Below are 22,647 nucleotides of genomic sequence, written 5' to 3'. Positions count from 1 at the left end.
ATGAAAATTCCACTTGCACTGTTGAGATTGGACCCAGCTGTCGTTCACTGGATGGCTCCTGTACAAAGTATTGGTGAGACCGCACCTGGAGTATTGTGCACAGTTTTGGTCCCCTTATTTTAGGAAAGATGTAGTGACATTGGAGGCAGTTCAGAGCAGGCTCACTAGATTGATCCCAGAGATGAGGGGTTTTGTCGTATGAGGAGAAACTGAACAGTTTAGAGGCCTATACTCTCTGGAATTTAGAAGAATGAGAGGAGATCAAATTGAGGTATTCAAGATGATAAAAGGTGTGGATAAATAGACGTGAATCAGATGCTTCCTCTTGTGGGGCATTCTAGGACGAGAGGTCATAGTGTTAGGGTAATGGGTAGCAAATTCAAAACCGAGCTGAAGAGAAACTACTTCTCCCAAAGGGTTGTGAACCTGTGGAATTCACTACCCCAAAGTGTAGTGGATGCCGGAACAGTGAGTAAATTTAGGGAGGAGATTTTTAATTAGTAATGGTTTCAAGGGATATAGAGAGAAGGCAGGAAAATGGGGGTGAGGAGCATATCAGCCATGATTAAATGGTGGAGCAGACTTTATGGGCCGAATGGCCTAATTTTGCTCCTATATCTTATAAACATAGTCACTGATGTATCTAAGCAGCACCTACCTCTCCCAGAAGGTCCTGCTGAGACTCCAGAGTTGCTGGCCTTCTCATTGGGCCAAGAGCTCATTGATATTCCTGGGATTTGGCTGTAAGGAGGTCAAATCCGGGGGATTCCAGCAGCAGGCCCACTTCCTTCATGGGAGAGCTCAAGACCCACGTTTGGCCACGTTTGTCAGAGTCCCATCATTTTGATGTCAACCTTCAGTGTTTCCCATTTCTAAGTGCAGAAAAACTTTGTCACCTTTGGCCCGAATATTGAAGCCACATCTGCGCAGGGACTCAAGCCGCTTATAGTGACAGTTTCAATGATATCAGGTTTTGTGGTTAGAACGTTCTAATTGCAAATGGCACCACATGCATTTCTCAGGAAGAGAGAAAAGGTAGTTTGGACTATATTACAAATCTGTAACACAATCTAATGACCTAGTTAACGGCAAAAGTGAAGCTCGAATGGCTTATTGTGATCAGTGCCCTAAGATTACATTACAGTTTGCAACATACTCGTATTTATTGTTTACATGTTTTGTAATGTATACCCACTTGTGTTTTTCAGTTCTGACCTTTGCCTTTGTGTGTGCTCAATAAGCGGGTTCTGTAGCATGACTGACTGTCATCGAGCAGCACTGGCAAATTTCAGCTCAGTTCCTAGCACCAAATGAAACCTTTCAATTTATGTGTTGCATTCCCCCTGCTGATATCAGTCACACAGGCTGTATATTTCATTACTTTTAGATCACGTCATATGAAGAGGTTTTTCCTTTTGCTGAGACTTGTATGTCTCAAGGGGGTGTTTTCCTGTTACACATTACACTGTCTCTCAAAACCACACTGTCTGGCGAAGGACAACTCAAAGCAGCTACAAACGCGCCCCCCCCCACTTCCGTTTCACCAGAATGATTTCCCCTTCACCTTTAGCCCCTGCCATTCCCCCGACCTACCTTTGCAGATAGCTAAGTCTGGTCAAGTGTAGGAACATTGCCATTAACCATTAGGAATGAACTGTTCCCATTCTTGTTACAGAAATAATTCTTCCCAATAGAGATTTTTCATCCAAACAGATTGAATTGGATTCTGGAGATGAAAGAATACTCTATTAACTCATTACCACCAACCAGACTGTTACTTTGAGGGAGGGTGGGGGAGGTCACCAGGGTAAAATGAATGCGATACCATGACGACAGGGGTCAATGGTACAACACTTCAACTCAATAATAATGAGTACTGCTTTACTCGGGTCTTTGATACCGATACCATAAGTAGAAAAAAACAAATAAATGGCAGAAATGCTTCATCACTCTGAGCCAGATTCAATGCATGCAATTAATGGCAAAGATCATTTTCAGTTTTTTTTATTCTTCAATTGATTTCTGTAAGACTATTTGATTCTGAGCATTGAAGGCTGTTCAAATGACAGAAAGAGGTTCCTGCCAATCACGTCAGACCGTACCAGGTTCTAACCCTGAAGGGAGAAATGTTCTATTCTTGGGTCTCGAGGCTCACTCTCTCAGAAACTGGTTAGGAATAAAGGAACAGCAGATGCAGCGGATGCAGTCAGTTCTGATTCACTTTTATGGGCCAGAGCTGGGTCAGCTTCTAATTGAGTCTGATGTGGTGTGAAGCTCAGCTGTGAGCAGTTCACATTGATTAGAATGATGTAATTCCTAAAGGTACAGACGGCAATTTTGTGTGATAACACCGACTAATGTGCACTTGGAGAATGAAGAGGTCTTGGATGTCTCAATTTGGTAAATAATATGAGCAGGTTGAGCAAGTGATGAACTCCATCCAGTACAGCAGTTTCAAGCAATTTAAAATAACCTCTCTGTTGTTAGTTGATAACGTATTTTATACATCCTTTTTAGTCCTTTATGTTTGCAGAAAAGATCTGATCAATGCAGTAAAATGCATCAAGGATCTGATAAAACAATTGATGGAGACAGAAGTTACAGTGGTTCTGCCATCTCACATAACCATGATTTGAAAAGTAGTAATATTCTTTGGGTGTCTCACACTATTTAACCTCAGCATTGGCTTCAGTATAACTGTATCTTGGTGCCAAGCTGCAGTTTGCCCTAAATTTGCCTAGTCATTATCACATAGCTGTTTATGAGATTTTTGTTGTGCATATATATTGACTCCATGACCTGGCTCATTTTAGGAAGCATGGTGGCACAATGGCACAGTGGTTAGCTCTGCTGCCTCACAGTGCCGGAGACCTGGGTTCAATTCCCGCCTCAGGCAACTGTCTGTGTGGAGTTTGCACATTGTCTGCCTGGGTTTCCTCCCACAGTCCAAAAATGTGCAGGTTAGGTGAATTGGCCATGCTAAATTGCCGTAGTGTTAGGTGAAGGGTGGGTTGCTCTTTGGCGGATCAGTGTGGACTTGTTGGGCCGAAGGGCCTGTTTCCACACTGTACATAATCTAAAAAAAAGAGGACCCCAATATTTCAGCAACATTTGTCATATTTGTTGCATTCACTCAGTTTATAAATCAATCCATTTTCTCATCAACAAATTCTATCCCTAAATTTTTCACCCCAGAAATAAATGTTTTATTTTCCTTATTATCCTGTAAATCATTGTGGGGAATCAAGCAGGTGATACGGGCTTTGTTTTATGTGTTAGAATTTGAGACATGTCCACACAGAGCAGGCATCCCATGACACAGTGAGGGAGGATCAGAAAAGGGGTCTGCAGCAAAAGGAATGATGGACCAAACTGCTTTCACACTAACAGTCATAATACTTGCTGACTCGGCAGGTATTCACGTCAGTATTTACTGTGGAGAAGGACTTGGAAGCTAGGGAACTTGGGGAAATAAATAGTAATGTCTCGAAAAATGTTCATATTACAGAAGAGGAAGTCTTAAAACGCATAAAGGTAGATAAATCCCCAAGACCCGATTGGGTGTTTCCCAGGACTTTACAGGAAACTAGGGAAGAGATTGCTGGGCCCTGTGCTGAGAAATTTGTCTCATCGACAGCCACTGGTGAGGTGCTAGTAGACTGGAGGTTGGCTAATGTAGTGCCATTATTTAAGAAAGGTGGCAAGGAAAAGCCAGGAAACTATAGATTGGTGAGCCTTAGGTCAGTGGTGGGTAAGTTGTTGGAGGGGATTCTGAGAGACGGGATTTAGATGTATTTGAAAAGGCAAGGACTGATTAGGGATAGTCAACATGGCTTTGTGTGTGGGAAGTTGTGTCTCAGTAATACGATTGAGTTTTTGGAAGAGGTGACAAAGAAGATTAATAAAAGTAAAATGGTGGATGTTGTTCATACGGACTTCAGCAAACATTCAACAAAGTTCTGCATGGTGGACACGACTGGTATGGTTAGATCACATGGCGTCCAGGGGAGCTAGCCAATTGGATACAAAATTGGCATGAAGGTAGGATACAGAGGCTGGTGGTAAAGAGTCGCTTTTCAGACTAGAGGCCTGAGACCAGTGGTATGCCACAAGGATCGGTGCTGGGTCCACTGCTTTTCGACATTTATATAAATGATTTGGATGTGAACATAGGAGACATGATTAGTAAATTTGCAAATGGCACCAAAATAGGTGGTGTAATGGACAATCCCCTTCGTTACTTCTTCAGAAAACTCAATTATGTTAGTGAGACACGATTTCCCATGTACAAAGCCATGTTGACTACCCCTAATCAGTCCTTGCCTTTCCAAATACATCTAAAACCTATCCCTCAGGATTCTCTCCAACAACTTATTGACCGCCAATGTCATGCTCACCAGTCTACAGTCCTCTGGCTTTTCCTTACCATCTTTCTTAAATAGTGGCACCATGTTGTACAAAATTCAAAACTATAAACTCAAAAATATATTATATTAAAATCAGTTTCTTGAATTTACACCCATGTACAATTTCTCAATCAAAGAGTAAAGGAGGTCATCTGGTCACAGGCCTAAATGCAGAGTGTCTTTACAGATGTGTCAGCTGCGCTGCCTACCTGCCAACTTACCTTCCTTGGAGGGAAGAGACAAGGTTGCACTCAGTTCCTCTCTGTCTGTGGACTGAAATTAGGAGCTCGGGTGGGAGGTGGGAAATTGCAGTTACAAAGCCGTCTGCAACCATTTTGTGAGATAGCGCGTTTATGTTGTACCAGCCTGCTGGGCAACTTCCTATAGTACAGCTTGAAATTTGGTTACTATCTGCCAAATGCTTTTGTTTAGTGAAATATCAAACCTCTCCTTGCCTTTTTTAAAACTTCATTTCTGACGTGGTTAGAACAATTCCCTGTGATTGCTGCCCCTTAATTCCAGGTAACCAGTCTGCAGGGGTCTGCAAAAGAGCGGCCTAAATCATTATTAAAGTAGCTCTGTAAATTGTTCTTTGTGAGTCTGAACAAGCTGAACATGAAATTCAAAACCAAAAGCACAACTGGAGAGAGGCCATTAATCTATGTCTGAAATCAGTCCTAGTGAAGAGCAAATCAGTTTCGCTATAGCACATCTTCTGAATTTATGCTCTGTTGGAATATTAATCTAAAGGAAAAATTAAATACAAAATGCATTAAACTTCTTTATTGTTCCCAAATGCATTAAAAAAGAATTGTAATCATGTTGCTTTTAGTCAGGTGCAAGGATACTGTCTTAGTAAAGTGAGAATTTCATTTATTGGAAACACAGATCCTTTCATATTTTAATATGGTGAATTGAAGCAATTGTACCATGACATAGAGTTGGAGATGTTTACTTTTGTGCAGAATAAAATTGATTTGCAGTTGTTTGACTTCCATTTCCTAACATTAAAACATTCTCTTGCTGACTGGGACACATTAAGCCAAGTGCTAGAGCATTGATATAGTGACAGACTTCTCAATCGGTTGAAGATGTGGGCAGTCCCTTTTGCAGTTGAGAAGTGGCTTACCTGCAAAATTTGAAGTTGTTTTGCCCTACAATTTTGTTGTTGAAATCTCTAGTATTCAAGTAAATAAAGTACCAGCAGAGCAATTTAAATCCATTTCTTTTCTCAAACCATAATCTAGAACATTTGCTGAATTGAATACAAATTGATCACTGCATTTCTTCCTGTGCTACGGAATCTAAAACTGGTCCAGATATGACCGCAGTTCACACATGAAGCAATAGGAGCCAATATCCTTTGTGGAGAGAAAAGTTCTAAGCTCCCTGATGGGTCATTGTCTGGTGTGATACCAAGGTAGGGCAGAAACTGTCCAGGTTCCAACAAGTTACAGGTTGGAAGGAAGAGGTTAGATTAGATTCCCTACAGTGTGGAAACAGGCCATTTGGCCCAATATGTCCACACCGACCCACCGAAGAGTAACCCACCAAGACCCATTTCCCTAACTTACCCCTGATTAATTCACCTAACCTACACATCCCTAAACACTACGGGCAATTTAGCATGGCCAATTTACCTGACCTGCACATCTTTGGACAGTGGGAAGAAACCAGAGCACCCAAAGGGTATTTGAGGTATCCATCTTGCCAGGAAATCATCCTGTTGCTACAACAGGATATTCGGCTGCTTCTGAAAGGATTCTGGAATTTTCTTCATCCTTCCCACCTGTTCTCCAAGAATACCATTGCATATGTCAATCACTTGTATGAACAACAGGCTGACATATTTGTATTTTCTTTTGCCATTTTTGAATCTGTATTCCTTTTCACTCTCATGGTGTAAAATGCTCTCAATTTATTTATTCTATATAATCTATTTTTCCTTTAAAATCACTCCTACGCTATTTTCCTTGAAGCTGAAAGGCTCAAGTTTTCCTCATAACTCAAGACTCACTTCTTTTGTAAGTGAGTGTGTGAGGTTTTAATTTCTCTGTCTCTTCATAGCTTTGCCAAATACTTTCTTGAACAACAAGGTGTAGCATTTCGGGACTTGCTCCCCAGTCTGTGTGTCATTCCCTCAAAACAGTCCAGGAGATTAATCCAGTGACAATTTCTTCCCTTACTTTATTGTTGGCTGCTTTCTATTAAGTCTATATGGTGACACGGTGGCTCAATGGTTAGCACTGCTGCCTCACAGCACCAGCAAACCGGGTTCAATTCTGTGTGGAGTTTGCACATTTTCCCCGTGTCTGCATCCTTCGGGTGCTCCGTTTTCTTCCCACAATCACATAGACGTGCAGTTTGGGTGAATTGGCCATGCTAAATTGCCCATATTGGTCAGGGATGTGTAGGCTAGGTGCATTAATCAGGGGTAAATATAAGGGAGGGTAATGGGTCTGAGTGGGTTACTCTTCGCAGGGTCGGTGTGGACTTATTGGACTGAAGGGCCTGTTTCCACACTGTAGGGACTCTAATTATATCAGTAATAATAATATGTGCTCCTGATAATTATTCCATTAATTTACCTAATTTTGCTGCAGGTTCAATGAGTCTGTGGTTTTCTGGGTCTATTCAGACATTCCTTTTAAAGACAGATACAAGGTCCATCTTTCAAATCTATCAGACCTTCATCTTTTCCTCATAATTACAGCCAATTTCTCAAATCTCAGTCCTGGTCTCGCTTAGTGCCTGGGATTGAAAACCTTCCATCTCTCGAGATTGATCTACTTTTAGCTTGATGGGGCTTCCAGCTCATTTATGTTGAAGTCACTAATTCTGCTTGGGTTATCGCCATGCCAGATGGTATATTACTCTCACTTTCTCGTTATGCATTTAGAGGCAGTAATCCTTTAGCCTGCACTAAATTAGGTGACCTCAGCTATGTTATTGCCTTTCAATCTTGGTTTGAGGGAATTTAATTGGGAGATTGCTCCTTTACCACTTCTTAATTGAGCAGGCTGCCAATTCCGAGCTGTCCCTTCGAGTGGACACCAACACAATATAATGAAGGATTGTTGATACCCACAATCTGGGCCACATCTACACTCAAGCCTTACAGAGTAAAGACTGTGAAATAAAGAGAAACAATGACCTGAGTCTTACACTCTTTTGGATAAGAGGCAATTGTGTTGAATTTTTTTTCTCATCATAAGGCCAGGTGGGCTAACTCGTTATATCTCACCAACATGCCTCATTAATTACTGATTCCACCCCTTCTTACCACACATTGAGGCCAGAACAATTCACCATTGCTGAGTTATCCCGGAATGGACGGGCATCCCAGGTGCTGCTGCAGTCTTCAAAAGCCAATTGTGAACCTGGCCAAGTACCGTCCGTGCCCTTCGAAGTCCCTGCTGTTTGTCCCAAAAGAGGCAAATTTGGTGCCGTAGCGATCTGGAGGTTCTGCCAGATAGGGCAGTGCACAGGAAGGATTTTCTTTTCCCTTGGGACCAACCAGCCAGATTGTGCCAGCCTGGTCCAAGGTGACCACCGAGTGTCAGTTGTCTGAAGATACGTAGGAAAAAGGTCAATGTCTCTCTTCACTTTGCTGGTGTCAGTGCACTCAATCCCTATAGACATCATCTTCCCTCATGCACTCTCACCAACCACTGATCCTGACAGCACCTATCCTGCATGTTATCTGTGCTGGAGGAGAAAGTGAGGACTGCAGATGCTGGAGATCAGAGCTGAAAATGTGTTGCTGGAAAAGCGCAGCAGGTCAGGCAGCATCCAAGGAACAGGAGAATCGACGTTGATTCTCCTGTTCCTTGGATGCTGCCTGACCTGCTGCGCTTTTCCAGCAACACATTTTCAGCTGTTATCTGTGCTACCTACTCACTCACTTGGAACACCTCCCCGCCTGTACCAACAGTAATGGCTGTGCCACCCACTTTCACCTCCTGTAATCCCTGCCTTTCTCTCATTCCAGGAGGAAAATGGCCCACAATAGGGCAGAAAGAACCATGATGGGTGGTGGACTACCCAGCCTTTGGCTCCTCATCTATAATGTGGAAAGAATCCTGCCTGTGACTGCCTTGAGTGGATGACTGACTGTGTCTAAGCTCTTGAAATGGTATCAAAGACAAGTCAGGAGCAATATGAGCTTGGTAGCTGCAGCAGAGGGAGCAAAGAGTAAAAAAGGGAAGGCAAGGCAATGCAAAGCACTGATGCCGTGGGAATCCAGGTAGGTTCAGAGTGAGTTTACGGTAGGCCAGCAAGCGAACAGGCCAGGAATGCAGCCTAGTCCAGTCCCTGAACTGGGTGTATTTACCTGAGCAATCAGTAATCTGCACCATTGCAATGATAGCTCTTGGTGTAGCCTGAGGTACAGCTTTGAACTTCAGAACAGTGCTGTAAATTGATTGGAGATGTGCCATGTGGGTTCTTAGAGGCTGGCACGTGTTGCTTGTCAGTTTCTGTGCCAATGCCCATGGAGCGTATCCTGAAATGTTGGTGCATGGTGCCCAACATGGAAGTCCTGTGGAGCAACGGCATGCTGAAGTTGCCAGGTACCTGCTCTGACGTCCATGTCGAGAATTTTTGACGCCTTTGCTTTTTGAGCGTGATGGCAAGAGAGGAAGCTGAATATTAATGAAGTGAGTTATGAAACTTAAAAGGCATTTGACAAACTGACAAACGCGCTGCTGTCCAGTGAGAAACTCACCTCGCAACTCAGTAAAAACATGAAAGATGCAGCGAGTTACTCCTCTCGTCAAGATAGGCCTTGCCAGACCTCTCATCTGACTCTGCCCCAAATCCCACCCTCGCCCATATCACTCAGACCACTTTAAGACTCTGTCCAATAAAACCGATCCAGGACCATTTTTGGAGTCTACCTAATTTCTAGCTGAGCTGCAGCTATGGATTTGTGACTGCAGGATTTTATTAAAATGCCCATTTGGGATTGCAAAGGTTTTTGGAGGGTTGCAATCCTTGATTTTGAGGCTTTTCACAAAATGCACCTTTGTTGCTTGAAGTAAAGTTTGTGGGAAAATAATTTAATATGGTTTTGATCTATGGTGAAAGGCTTTCATCAAACCTTTGGAAGTGCTGTGAAATGTAGACAGCAATTGGTGGCTTGTAGCATAAACACATTAACATTTGCTTTTCTGAGATAATCAGAATACCAGGAATGATGGAACACCAGCCAGTGCCTCAGTTATATTGTGGACTGCATATAACTCCAAACTGTGGAAATTTTTCCCTCCAATCTCAGGGAATGTTTTTGTTTGTATGGACCATAAGCCCCTGGAGCAGAAGGAGGCTGTTCAACCCATCAGGTCTGTTCCACCATTCCATTCAATCATGACTGCTCTGATAATGTTCAACTCCACTTTCCTGCATTTTCTCCATAATCATTGATTCCTTTATTGCTTAAAAATCTGCCTTAAGGTCATTTGCATGACATTGTGAGTGGATATATGGTCAGCTTTTTATTCCTGATAATACAAATATTACCATCTCCCACAGTGGGTTTGGAACCATGTTCTCAGAACATTACCCTGGGGTTCTGCACTACTAGTCAGGAGACATTAACTCAACTACATCCCTTCCCCTCTATGTGGAGGTGCTGGTATTGGAGTAGACAAGGTCAGAAGTCACAGGATACCAGCTTATAGTCCAACAGATTTAATTTGAAATCACAAACCTTCGGAGCATTGCTCCTTTGTCGGGTGAAGTCACCTGATGAAGGAGCAGCACTCCGATAGCTTGTGATTTCAAATAAACCTATTGGACTACAATCTGGTGTCCTGTGACTTCTGACTGTGCTGTTTTGGACAAAGATTATTCTCCTAAAAGGCTCCTAAAACACTGAAGTGTGCAAGTTATAAAAACTAGCTCCATTTGTACATTAATCTGAACATGGATTTAAACTCTGTGTGGTCCTTGAGAGTTCTGGTCAGTACCAATGGCATTTACAAAAGCTTGCATGACCAACTTTGTGATTCTGGAATGACAGGGTAAAGGGGCCCTGCAAAAGACAAAATAAAAACCAAAAAAACTGCGGATGCTGTAAATCAGAAACGAAAACAGAAGTTACTGGATAAGCTTAGCAGTTCTGGCAGCATCTGTGAAGAGAAGTCAAAGTTAACGTTTCGGGTCCAGTGACCCTTGCTCAGAACTGAAGAAGGGTCACCAGACCTGAAACGTTAACTCTGATTTCTCTTCACTGATGCTGCTAGAACTGCTGAGCTTATCCAGCAACTTCTGTTTTTTGTTCCTGCAAAAGACAAAACTGATTTGAGAATCTCGACACGCTGCTCCAGATTTTACTTTCCTCTCTGGAGATTCATTTTATTGTTGATGAGAGTTGTGTACAGGAAATGGGAATCTATATTTATTTATGCACCAACAATTCACAAGGGAGTTGGCTGATTAGGCTGATTGGCAGTGCACTGTGAAACTGGATTATCCGAAACAGACAAAGGAATACGAACAGTACCTTTTGAAAAGCTTCCTGGAAAATCGGCAAATGTGAGCAAAAGAGTTTTCAATTTTATTCAGACAGGTTTTCAGATGAGCTGCTCGGTTGTTAACAATAGAATATGCTCAGCTGCTTTCTTTCCTGTCTAAAAAAGATATTATTTAACAAGGATTTCATGAGTATAGGCAGAGGCTGCCAACCAAACATTAGCTTAACCGTTAGTCTATAGTACAAGCTGTGGCAATGATTATGAGAGTTGTATTTGTGAGACCATTAGGCTTACAAGCAGAGATTGAAGCATGAGGACGTACCGTCAGTGAGGCAACAGAAGAGCTTCTATGGGACTGCTTGGACTGGTCCATATTCATGAACTCAGCTGGTCACCGCCCTCACAAACTTCATCAGTAAGTGTGTAGACTGTGTGCCAAGGAAGTCAATCCGAATGTTCCCTAGCTGGAATCCATGGATGAACCTGGAGATCGACTCCCTACTGAGGTGTACAACCCTGACCTATACAAGAAATCCAGGTACAACCGTCATAATGCCAAGAGGCAACAGCAAACTAGACTTGAGACCTAAACCAACCACACAGACACCCAGCATTTGTGGCAAGGCTTATGCAATACATCAAGCTACTAAGCGAGGCCGAACAGAGTCAAGGGCAGCAGTACATCCTTACCCTATGTGCTCAATGCATTCTATACTCGCTTTGAACAGAAAGTCAGTGGAACAATGTCCTCTATTCCAACAGCCTCGGGTGCATCTGTACTCACGGTCACTGTCAGAGATGTCAGATTGACCTTCTTGAGAGTGAACCCCTGGAAAGCATAGAATTCCCGGCTGTGCACACAGGTCCTGTACAGACCAGCTGGTGGGCGTATTCACAGAATATCTTTAACCTCTCCTTACTACGATCCAAAGTCCTCACCTGCTTCAAGGAGACCACTATCATCCCGGTGCCAAAGAAACATCATGCAGCGTGCCTTAATGACTCCACCCGGTGGCTCTGAGATGTTAGTCATGACTTACATCAACTCCAGCCTCCCAAACCACCTTGATCCTTTGCAATTTGCCAACTGGTGCAACAGATCCACAGCAGACAGCATCTGTCTGGCTCTACACTCATCCCTGGGACATGTGGATGATACGCATTCCTATATCAGGCTCCTACTTATTGACTACAGCTCCGCATTCAACACCATAATTCCAAACAAACACATCTCGAAACTTCGAAGCCTAGGTCTCACTTCCTCCTCTGTAACTGGACCCTCGACTTCCTGCCCCATAGACCACAATCAGTAAGACCAGCCATCAACACCTCCTCCACCATAATCCACAACACCGATGTCCCACAAGGCTGTGTACTCAGCCCTCTGCTATACTCCTTATATACTCACAACTGTGTGGCCAAATTCCACCCCAACTCCATTTACAAGTCTGCTGATGACACCACCCTTGTAGGGCAGATCTCAAACAGCAATGAGACAGAATACAGGAAAGAGACTGAGTCCTTAGCAGCATGGTGTAAAGACATCAATCTCTCCATCAACATCAGCAAAACGAAGAAGCTGGTCACTGACTTCAGGAAGCGGAGTGGGGGGAGCACCCCTGTCTCTATCAATGGTGCTGAACTGGAGATGATTGAGAGCATCAAGTTCCTGGGAGTGATGATCACCAATGATCTGTCCTGGTCCACTCACATCGACATGATGGTCAAGAAAGCACAACAATGTCTCTAATTCCTCAGAAGGCTAAGGACATTTGGTAAGTCCAAAAGGACTCTTACCAATTTTTATGGATGTACGGTAGAAAGCATCCTATCTGGATGTATCACAGTGTGGTTGGCAACTACTGTCCCCAAGATGGCAAGAGACTACAGGGAGTTGTGAACACAGCCCAGTCCATCACACAAACCAGCCTCCCATCCATTGACTCCATCCTATACTTCCTACTGCCTTGGGAAAGCAACCAACATAATCAAAGAGCCCTCCCACCCTGGTTATACTTTCTTCCACTCTCTTCCATCAGGCCGAAGATATAAAAGTTTGAATTCATGTACAAATAGATTCAAGAACAGTGTCTTCCCCACTATTATCAGACTTTTGAATGGACCTCCCAAATGGTAATTCTGATCTCTCTCTCTGCACCTTCTCTGCAGCTGTAACACTGTATTCTGCACTCTGTTCCACTACCATGATGCACCTTGTATGGTATGATCTGCCTGTATAGCACGCAAAGCAACACTTTCACTGTATCTCGGTACACGTAACAACAATAAATCAGTCAATTTTTAGGTTCCACAAATGGGACTAATTTTTCTTAGTTACAGAGTCTGTAGGGAACAGTGATATTCTGCTCACACCACAGATGTAAGCAGGTTTCTAATCCTATCTAGGTGTCACCTGCCTACAGCTGAACTGTGAATTACATCAGTTGTTCAATGGACCTTTACATGGGTCAAATTCAATTGAACATACACCACACCATGTGTAATTGAGAGGATCTGCAGACTCTTAAATGGTTGTCTTAGATATCTCTACACTCATCGGAGCTATGCAATGTTCGTTTGATTTAGTGTTCGTTCACATAGTATTATATATGTTACCCACTTTAGGCTCCTTTCAATACATATGTTCTGAATTTAAAATAGCTAGGAGATTTTACTGTACAAGCTAGACAAGAAACTTTCTAGTGAAAATAATAGTTACTTGTTCCAGACTCACACCAGACAAACAGAAACTACAAAGCTCTCAGACTCTGCCCGTCATAACTAAAAGTTACATCTCATACTTATTGAGCAGAATGATAGTGTAGAAACAAGAATTAATTAACATCAAAATTTCATTCTTACCATTAATTTAAAACTGTTTTACTTGGAACCAAGTATTGAATTGTGTTTTATAGAAATACATGCTGTTGAGCTCATTGAATTGTGTGTTACCACACTGACCTGTACATGCAATCAAAATGCACACTCTGTTCTGAAGGACAAAGATTTAGGATATATCTCCTTGAAAGAGGAAAGACTAAGTATCATTGTTTTGATGGCAAGGCTTATTTAATGTTGGATTATCCATAAAACATCAACGATCTTCCTGTGGAATTCAAGATCATCAGATGTTGGAAAATGTGATTGAGAATAGGTGGAGGGTAATGGAATGCTGATAATTCAGGAGTAATGCATCCCCAGAAATAGTATAACAGCGAAAGCACAATTGAAGACTGGAGTTGAAGGTGATGTTTTAAGGACAGATTGCCCAAAGCCAGGATAAGTTGGCTGGCTCAGGTCAGCTGTACAATAAAAATCACTTGGCTATAATATGTATATCTTCTGCACTGAAGCGTCGGTTGCAGTTTCATGAGGCTGGCTTTTATATAACGGGTTGCAGTGGGCACCATTGCTGGTTATGGCCACTTAATACTAGGAGAGGCCATTTGTCAGTCGCCATGTCAGGATGTCTTCCCCTTATTAATTGGAGATTGGAAGGAGCTGATGTGGGTTCCCAGCCAAGAGTGGGACATCTGTTAAGATTGCCAATTGAAAACCTTTATCCTTGAGCCCAGCACAATTGCAAGATTAAAATAGCACCTTTAGAAATGGGCCAGGTAAAGCCAATATCCTCCCGAGGGTCAGGGTTGCTCGGGCATTCCCTCAGTATGAGGTACTCTGATGGTAGGGGGGCAATGGTGCTACTGAAAACCACGGAACTGGCCCTTGCCTGAGGCACCCTCTTACTGCTCCAGTGCCCTCCCCCACACATTATCTCCATTCAATTTTCACTCACCTGTGACACAGGCTTTGTCCACAGGACTGGGCCTCAGTTGGGTACAGTACCATAAACGGGCACTATTTCAACTGGCATTGGCAACATGAGAAGCGAACACACTCTAATTGGCCAACAGCTTTCGGTGTTTGGGACATCCCATGCCATGGATCCACGTTGCAAGAAAAGCCTGGCAGTGACCAATTGAATTCCATCAGACCTTACTCACAGGACTAACAGAGGTTCCACAATGGTTCTCAGACCAGTGGACAAGCTTGATAAAATCCCAGCCAGTATACTGGCTGTGAGTGTATTTATATGACATTCAATCTTTTTAATAAAATGCCAATTAATGACTTTGTGTTGAAATCATTCTTGGTAGGACGTCAGCCTATTGTCTATATTACTGTACAATTCACATTTCTAACCAATTGCTTTCTTTAGCTCTTTGGAAGTAATTCCTTTGCTGGTATTGTGGTTTGTGGGTTTTCAGTGTTTCCCCTGACACTTTGCTCCTTCTTATATTTTTGGTTTCCTTGTGCAAGTGTCATGGGCACAACTTCTGTTTTCTTACTGTTGTTTTATACTGCATTTTCTTACCCTCAAAGTGATTGTCCCAATTTAAGTATTTCCAGCAGCAAGCATTTTGTAAATTTACAATAAAGAAGATCATTTGTTGTCCACACTTGCCCTGAATGTTAAAAAAAACACTTACTTGAATCACACATACAATCACATATGCACATATTGGTTATAGATAAAGGAAGCAGTACAGTCACAATGTATAATTGTCTCAGTCTGTATTGTTGCAGGCCTGTGGTCTATTTGATGTGTTGATAATTGACTGGAGTGAATGTCTTGAAAAGCAGAGGATTTCCAGACTTCTTGTAGTTGAATTGGTTAGTTCTTGGCTGAACTTGAAATTCGAACAGGTAAAACAGTTCTCCCATTTTTCAAGATATTGATGGTTCTTACTCTGGCAGCTTCACTGACTTGCAGCTGGTCTGACAGCCTTTTTGATAGCCTCTGATGAAACTCTGTCTCTACAAGTCAGCTTTTGCTTTTTTACAATCAGGGATAGAAAACATGGCTGTGCTCATCATGTGACTTGTATCAGTTCAAAGCCCTTCATAGAATGTTCTTAGAATGACTACAGTGTGGAAACAGGCCATTAGGCCTAACAAGTCCACACCAACCATCTAAAGAGTATTCCACCCAGACCCATTCCCCTACCCTATACTCTACATTTCCCCTGACTAATGTAACTAGCCTGCACATCCCTAAATACTTTAGGCAATTTAGCATCACCAATTCACCTAACTTGCACATCTATGGATTGTGGGAGGAAACCCACACAGACAGAGGGAGAATGTGCAAACCCCACATAGACAGTCCCCTGAGGCTGCAATCAAACCTGGGTCCCTGGTGCTGTGAGGCAGCAGTGCTAACCACTGAGCCACCGTGCTGCCCTTCATCCAAGGTCTGTTGATCAAATATCCTGTATTGTTGGTTGACCCTTTGAAGGTCATCCAAACTGAGCTGGATGAGAGACTATCATAATACAACAAAAGGTCAATTGGATCAATTTTATGTTCATCCAATGCACTTAGAATGTCAATCCTTCCTTTGCCCACAGTTTAACAGAAAGGTAAGTCAGTTGAAAGCTGCAGTTCTTTTTGTTGGTGGTCCATTCTTTAACACAGAGAGTTTTGAGTTTGTCAATGGATGCATATGTCCAGCTCATGAATCAAAAGGGCATATAGTAGAACTTGCAATGATCATTTTTTAAAACTGTATTCACAATGTTTAAATATTGTCAGATAATTCATGATGTACTGGAGCATGACACAAGTTGCTCATACCAAATCACTTGTGGAAACCTGCTGGTTTTCCTTCAAAGATGACGATGTGTGTTACTTATTATAACAATCATATCTTTTTAATTTTCTGTTTTTTTTGTCTTGAGGCTTGAAATGGAAAAAATGATGAAGTATTAGGAAAGGGATTGCTGCACTTTTAAAACTCAGTTGCAGAAACTCATTGGAAGTGGTGTTTACACTGCTGCTTTGTTCAACCAGCGGAGGAGGCTGATTGTAGATGTGCTAGCACGAGGGGAGTGTACAAAGTGAGATTCAGCTGGCAACAAGTAGCTGATTGGTTTGTGGAATTGTGCCCAGCTCTGGACAACAAAAGCCATCTGCCTAGCCACAACTATAAGTTTGGCTCCAGGGTTGCTGAACAGCTTGTGGGTATGAACAAAATCACTAAGACCTTTTCAGCTTCCAAACAGGAAAGCAGTGTATCTCTGTAGAAGAAAATAACCAATTCCTGAAAAAAGCCAGTTATCTTCTCTCACCAGTTGCTATTTATGGTGGCGTTTAAGCAGTAGCTAAGAATTGCCCGGGCCTCCTACAAAGGACAGAAAAAGAACCTGGAGGAAAGAGATCAAAGAACCCCAAATCCTGGCCATGAAAAGAATCATCTCATCAAACCCTTTGAACAAGGACCATTGAGCTGCCTTCCCAGCTTATTGCCTCCAGCCATAGCACCAATATTTTTGTCTGTCTATATGAGTGCGTAGGATTTTTTTATAAAACAAGCAGAGCTTTAACAAGTAGAGTTGCATGTCAGTAGTTCATTTCCTTTACTTTTAGCAGAATTCAATATATTTGTAATAAATAGTAATTCTCGTTAGTTCAGAAGCATTATCCATGTTTTCTGTTTAGCTAGGTCACAACAGACAAGCAAATTGGGGAGCAAAACCAGACATTGTTGGCAAAACTACTCTGAAGAAGGGTCACTGGACTTGAAACATTAACTCTGCTTTCTCTCGACAAATGCTGCTAGCTTTTGTTTCAGATTTCCAGCATCAGCAGTACTTTATTTTATTTAAGTATATCAGGGAATATTTCAAAGTTTGATAAAATCTTTGACTTTGGCAGGTTTCCAGCAATAGTGGAGCTTGATTTCCAACACAATACCCCAGCGGGACATGACATTACTTATGAAATGCTGCTATAGCTCAGCGTTATAATGTTACTTTGTCCCTGTCGTAGACCTCGATTTGAACTGCAATACTTCCTCGATGATTGTGTTCCTTTTCACAATTTTTGTGAATATTTTTATGCCAGTGGGCCTTTTCCAACAACATTTTCCAATTTTCGAAGAAACAATTGAGCTCTTGAGGTTTTCAGAAATGTCCGGTCCTATGTGAGCACTTGCAGCCTGTCAGATAAAACAGCTTTGAAGGTGATTGCATGCCCAATTTCCACTTGTTTCCCACCCTTATGTTGCAGAATTTGGGGGAATCTGCTGTTTCCTGATCAAAATCTGCCGCTTCATGTGATTGACTTTTTGCTGCTGTCTCAGTGCTGATGCATTGAAGTAAAGTTGGAGGGTTGCCAAACTCGCCTCTAAAAGCTAATCAATCTCAGCAGGGGCCTTGGGAAATCAATGTCTCTTCAAAATGCATTTTGCCATTTCTGTAAAATAAAACCTTTAAATTACCAAGTTTTGACAATAACTTCCCCATGCTAAGTAGCAATTTTAACAAAAACTAAAATCGTCATCCTACATAGAAAAGCAACAACTGTCCAAATGGTTTGTTTTTATGCACTTATGCTTGCCTGAAATTGAGGTATAATAGTGCAGATGGAGACTCTTCCCTTTGAACTGTCTGCGGGTGTGTAGGCCAAACCTCCATTCACATGACAAATTCAGTCTGACACACAACATGCAAATTGTCTAATTATTAAACTGCTGTGTTAATGATGTTGCCTTGTGTGGGTAGTACTGAAAAATTGTTCTAAATGTTTACCTTGTGTGAACTGCATTGCCTTTTCTGTGAGTATGATTAAAAACAATATGGTGTATTCTGAATACATTTGGCAAGAGCACAGTCAGACCTGTGTTTGACTTCTATGAAGCAACTTATGTGTAAGTCACAAGTGTACAATCAAAGACATCTTAACACGACCAGTAGGAAGGTTTTTCAATCACGTTTTCTTTTTATTCCAGACTACAGCGTCACTATTTGAGCCTGTGTGTGTTTTAAGCCTGAGAACCACAACTGCAGGCCTGTTTTCACAGGTAAGGTCTGCAGTGAACTTGAATTTGTACTTCATACAACCATTAAGTTTTTCAAAATGATTCAGCAAAACCTACAACCATTAAGCTAGGTGAATCATGGAGGATTAGTGATCCCATTCAGTAGCTCGAAGGGTCACCTTGATATTTTGATGTTGGAGGTGTGCTTGATAATGGTTCATTGATTTCTGACGTACCGTAACCAATTTAGGCTTTTTGAGTACAATTTGCCTACTTTATAGAAATTTGAGAAGCATTTACGTGTGCAGGCAGAGCAACCTCATAAAAAGAATTCAAGATCCCTGCCAATGGCTGTACAGATAAAGGCATGTAGCATAAAGCTTATGCAAGCCAGGAAAATCCAAGTTTCAACTTCCAGTCAGTATTAACCTGATCCAAATTGGGTGTTGCAGTTGGCTGCAGTATTTCAAGCTTAGGAAAGGCTAAGAACAAGTGCCAAGGTTCCTACTTCTGATTCGTATCCTATAATCTCACCCCACTGGAAAATGTTCCATGAATAGATGTCACCCCCAGCTAGATTTGCCTGTGGTTCCCTCCATGGCCAAATAGCCAATCTCAATTCACTGTTCAGCCACCAGCAAAGTATGAGAGGGCTGGAATACCGTTGCCATAGCTCCGCAATGTTCGTCACCTTCAAGGGAGAGGGTGCGGAGGGGTGTGGTTAATAAAACCAAATAACTAAAACAGTTAATACTACTAAAATAACAGTGTTCAGTCTGAAAACAGATGAGCAGATTACAAAGCAGTGTCCTTCAGGAAATGGCACAAGTTGAATCTTGATTTGAGAGGGTGCATTTGTAAGTCAACTTGCAAATTATTGATGAAGGCTTCTTTTTCCACATGCAATCACAGACCCAATTAACCAGCTATTGTCACAAGTGATTTGTTTTAATTTGGAGATTTTTGTGCAAAACAGCAGAATTGAAGCAGCATGTGCAAGTGTAGAAATCTGCAGACATTGCACCATGCCAAATCCCCTTCCCTAATCAGAAACGATAATGAAAAACTGTGGCAATAAATCTCAGTCCTTTGCCCAAGACTAGGGCCCATTTCTGCAGCTCAGGTTGTCCATTTGCACTGCTAAATGGAGAGAGAGAGTGGAGACATGGTATTACAGACGTGCAGAACTCATTAACTCTACCTTCATTATTTTATGTGCAAAAGGTAAAAAAGTAATGGGATGTTTCTGCTGTACACAGAAACATGATAAAAGGTTGAAAGTTTTTTGTTGCACTGCTGCAGTAGTAGTTTGTGACTGACTTTAAATTATTTAGGCTGGATTGAGGTTGGTCCCCAGACAGCATTATTAATACTCAGAAGGCAGTGGAGAGCACAAGTGACAATCAGTTCAAACCTTTGTACTGTTGGCAGAATCAAAACCTTTCAAAAAGGTACACAGCAAAACATTCTGAGTAAGATAGTGGGCTGCCTTGTGAGCCAAATGGTATACCAACCAAGCTGTATTGACCAGTGGGCAGATCTTGGATGAACGACTATAGGAAGCGATGGAATTTTGAAAGCACGTGGTCCTTTATGGTAAAGCTGAACAAGCTATCCCTCATTCTCTACATTTCTAGCCCACACTGTTGCTTTTTGTTCAAAGATTTGCATATATTGACATTGTGTGGAAAAGCGTTTCAATTAGAGCATTGTTAAGTAGAATGTTTGCGAAATTTTCTCAATGCATTATTGAACCAAAGTCCTTTAAAAGAAATCTTTGAGTTGTAACAACATGCTTGTGTCGAACAGCAATCTGTGCAGCATTTTAAAAAGTAAAGGATTTGAACTCATCGTTTCACTTCTGGGGCCTGGGCTTAAGTCCAATGTTGGCTTACAGCATGAAAATCTTCTTTTTTTGTGCTGCCTGTAAGACACCCAAGTAAAACGATTATCAATCCAATTCTTTTTGGCACAAGTACACAGCATTGAATTGCACAAAGTTCAGCATTAGATCTAACGATCTCAATCAAGGACTGGGATATACAATACTGTGCAGTTAGGCGTGATCTTCTGATCTTGCAAAGGGAACTTTATCCCACCTTCTACTTGTCAAGCATTCTCAAGATTGAAATTGTTAATGGAATGTGATCATTACTGTTGGAGAAATAAGAGGACAATCACGGAATAAGTTCATATGATCTTTTTCTATTGTTCACGCAATTAAAATGTATGAATGAATGCCAGCCTTAAAATAGCAAGGTCAGTGGAAGTTGTACAAATTGCACTATTCAGCTCCTAATATGGCAAACTATAATTGCAAGGTTTGAATGTCCAGGATGAAAAATTCAAACCTTTTGCATGGAGAGCCAAGATTTTTTGTTGTTCATGAGAGAAAGAGCAACATCTCCATTGTTGGAGGATGAAGGATTAAAAAGAAACCTACAAATGATGTAACAGACTCATAATTTTGTTCAGACATACAGTATGAGGCCTAGGCTCTGTTTCTGGCTGAATCGTTTGGATCCCTTTCATTCTGTAGATGCTGTGTACTTTCTTCCCCTGAACACCACCCTCCCCACACCTCAGTCTGTGGTCTTGCCAGCATCCGTAAGTAGTAGAACATGACCCTTGCTTAAATGTCCAAGAAAATGCATTGAACAGATTGGTGGATCCATGCTGTTAACAATATTGTAACTAAAATGGTTTGGTTCCCGAGCCCAGCTCTCTTAGAGGTTGCCATCTGCTTACCACATATTTAAAAAAACTGTTGAGCTTGTGGTTAGGATGCACCATCCCATTCTGTGCTACATGTAGAGTAAATGATTAACTCTAACAGCGCTGAGCAAGGAGCTATATCACAGTGCTGGCACAAGGAAGCGAATGTGAGAAATCAGAGAGCAGTAGTTCTGTGTATAGTTAAAAGCCTGGAAGTAAAGATAAGTTTTAAAAGGATCTCTGCTTTCAGCCAGGTCTCTTCCTAGTATAAGATACACCTAGATCTTCCAAGATGACCTTAACATCAATATGCTGTGAGCGCCGACTGCAGTTCAGATAACAGATACACAGGTAGGTTGATGATACCTAGCTGCAACTCCCCAGGATCTCTTCCATCTTTTCCACTGGAGTCGATTTCCCACACTGTTTACATGACATCCAGATTGTTTCCAATCTTGGCATCATATTTGACTAATAATGAACTTCCGACCACAAGACTGCCACCTTCTGTCTCTACCCCAGCTCAGCTGTTGCTGAAACCCTCAACCATGTCTTTGTTACATCCAGATTTGATTGATTATTCCATTGCACACCTAGCTGGCCTCGCCTCTCTCATCTTTCATAAATTCTGAACTCATCTAAATCTCTGCAGCCTGTAACACCCTCACCGAGCCCTGTTCATACCTTCTGTCTACCCACTGGCCTACATCGATCCCCGATCCAACAATATTGCCTTTTCAAATTCTCATCCTTGTTTCCTGATCCCTCCTTTCTCTTGCTCCATCCATAACTCTGGAATTTCCTCCAGTCCCCCAACCCTCCAGGATTTCTGCACTCCTCCAGTTCTGGTCTGTTGTGCAGAGGTGATGCATTTAGTCAAGACTGATTCTAGAGTGAATTATACAATGAACGGAAGAGCCTTGGGAAAAGTTGATTGGCAGAGAGATCTGGGAGTGCAGGTCCATTGTACCCTGAAGGTTGCTGCACAGGTAGATAGAGTGATCAAGAAGGCATACAAAGTTAAAAATCACACAACACCAGGTTATAGTCCAACAGGTTTAATTGGAAGCACACTAGCTTTCAGAGCGACGCTCCTTCATCAGGTGATAGCGTCATTATCACCTGATGAAGGAGCGTCGCTCCGAAAGCTAGTGTGCTTCCAATTAAACCTGTTGGACTATAACCTGGTGTTGTGTGATTTTTAACTTTGTACACCCCAGTCCAACAC

The 22,647-nt window shown here is 42.0% G+C and overlaps 1 protein-coding gene across 4 annotated transcripts in view; it reads left to right on the top strand.

Annotated features, from left to right (window-relative positions):
- sema6dl (sema domain, transmembrane domain (TM), and cytoplasmic domain, (semaphorin) 6D, like) overlaps positions 1 to 22,647 on the top strand; it is a 294,450-nt gene that overhangs the window by 60,865 nt on the left and 210,938 nt on the right. For 2 of the 4 annotated variants that reach the window (XM_043677350.1, XM_043677352.1), the window contains exon 2: positions 18,675 to 18,746. The exons of the other annotated variants lie outside the window; for them this stretch is intronic. The gene's annotated coding sequence lies outside the window, so the exon portion shown is untranslated. The remainder of the gene's footprint in view (positions 1 to 18,674; positions 18,747 to 22,647) is intronic. 4 annotated transcript variants of the gene reach the window in all.

The sequence above is a fragment of the Chiloscyllium plagiosum genome, chromosome 36, assembly GCF_004010195.1.
Source record: "Chiloscyllium plagiosum isolate BGI_BamShark_2017 chromosome 36, ASM401019v2, whole genome shotgun sequence".
Lineage (NCBI taxonomy): Eukaryota > Metazoa > Chordata > Chondrichthyes > Orectolobiformes > Hemiscylliidae > Chiloscyllium > Chiloscyllium plagiosum.
The sequence above is the reverse complement of the archived record's forward strand: the minus strand, read 5'-3'. Positions and strand labels throughout refer to the sequence as shown.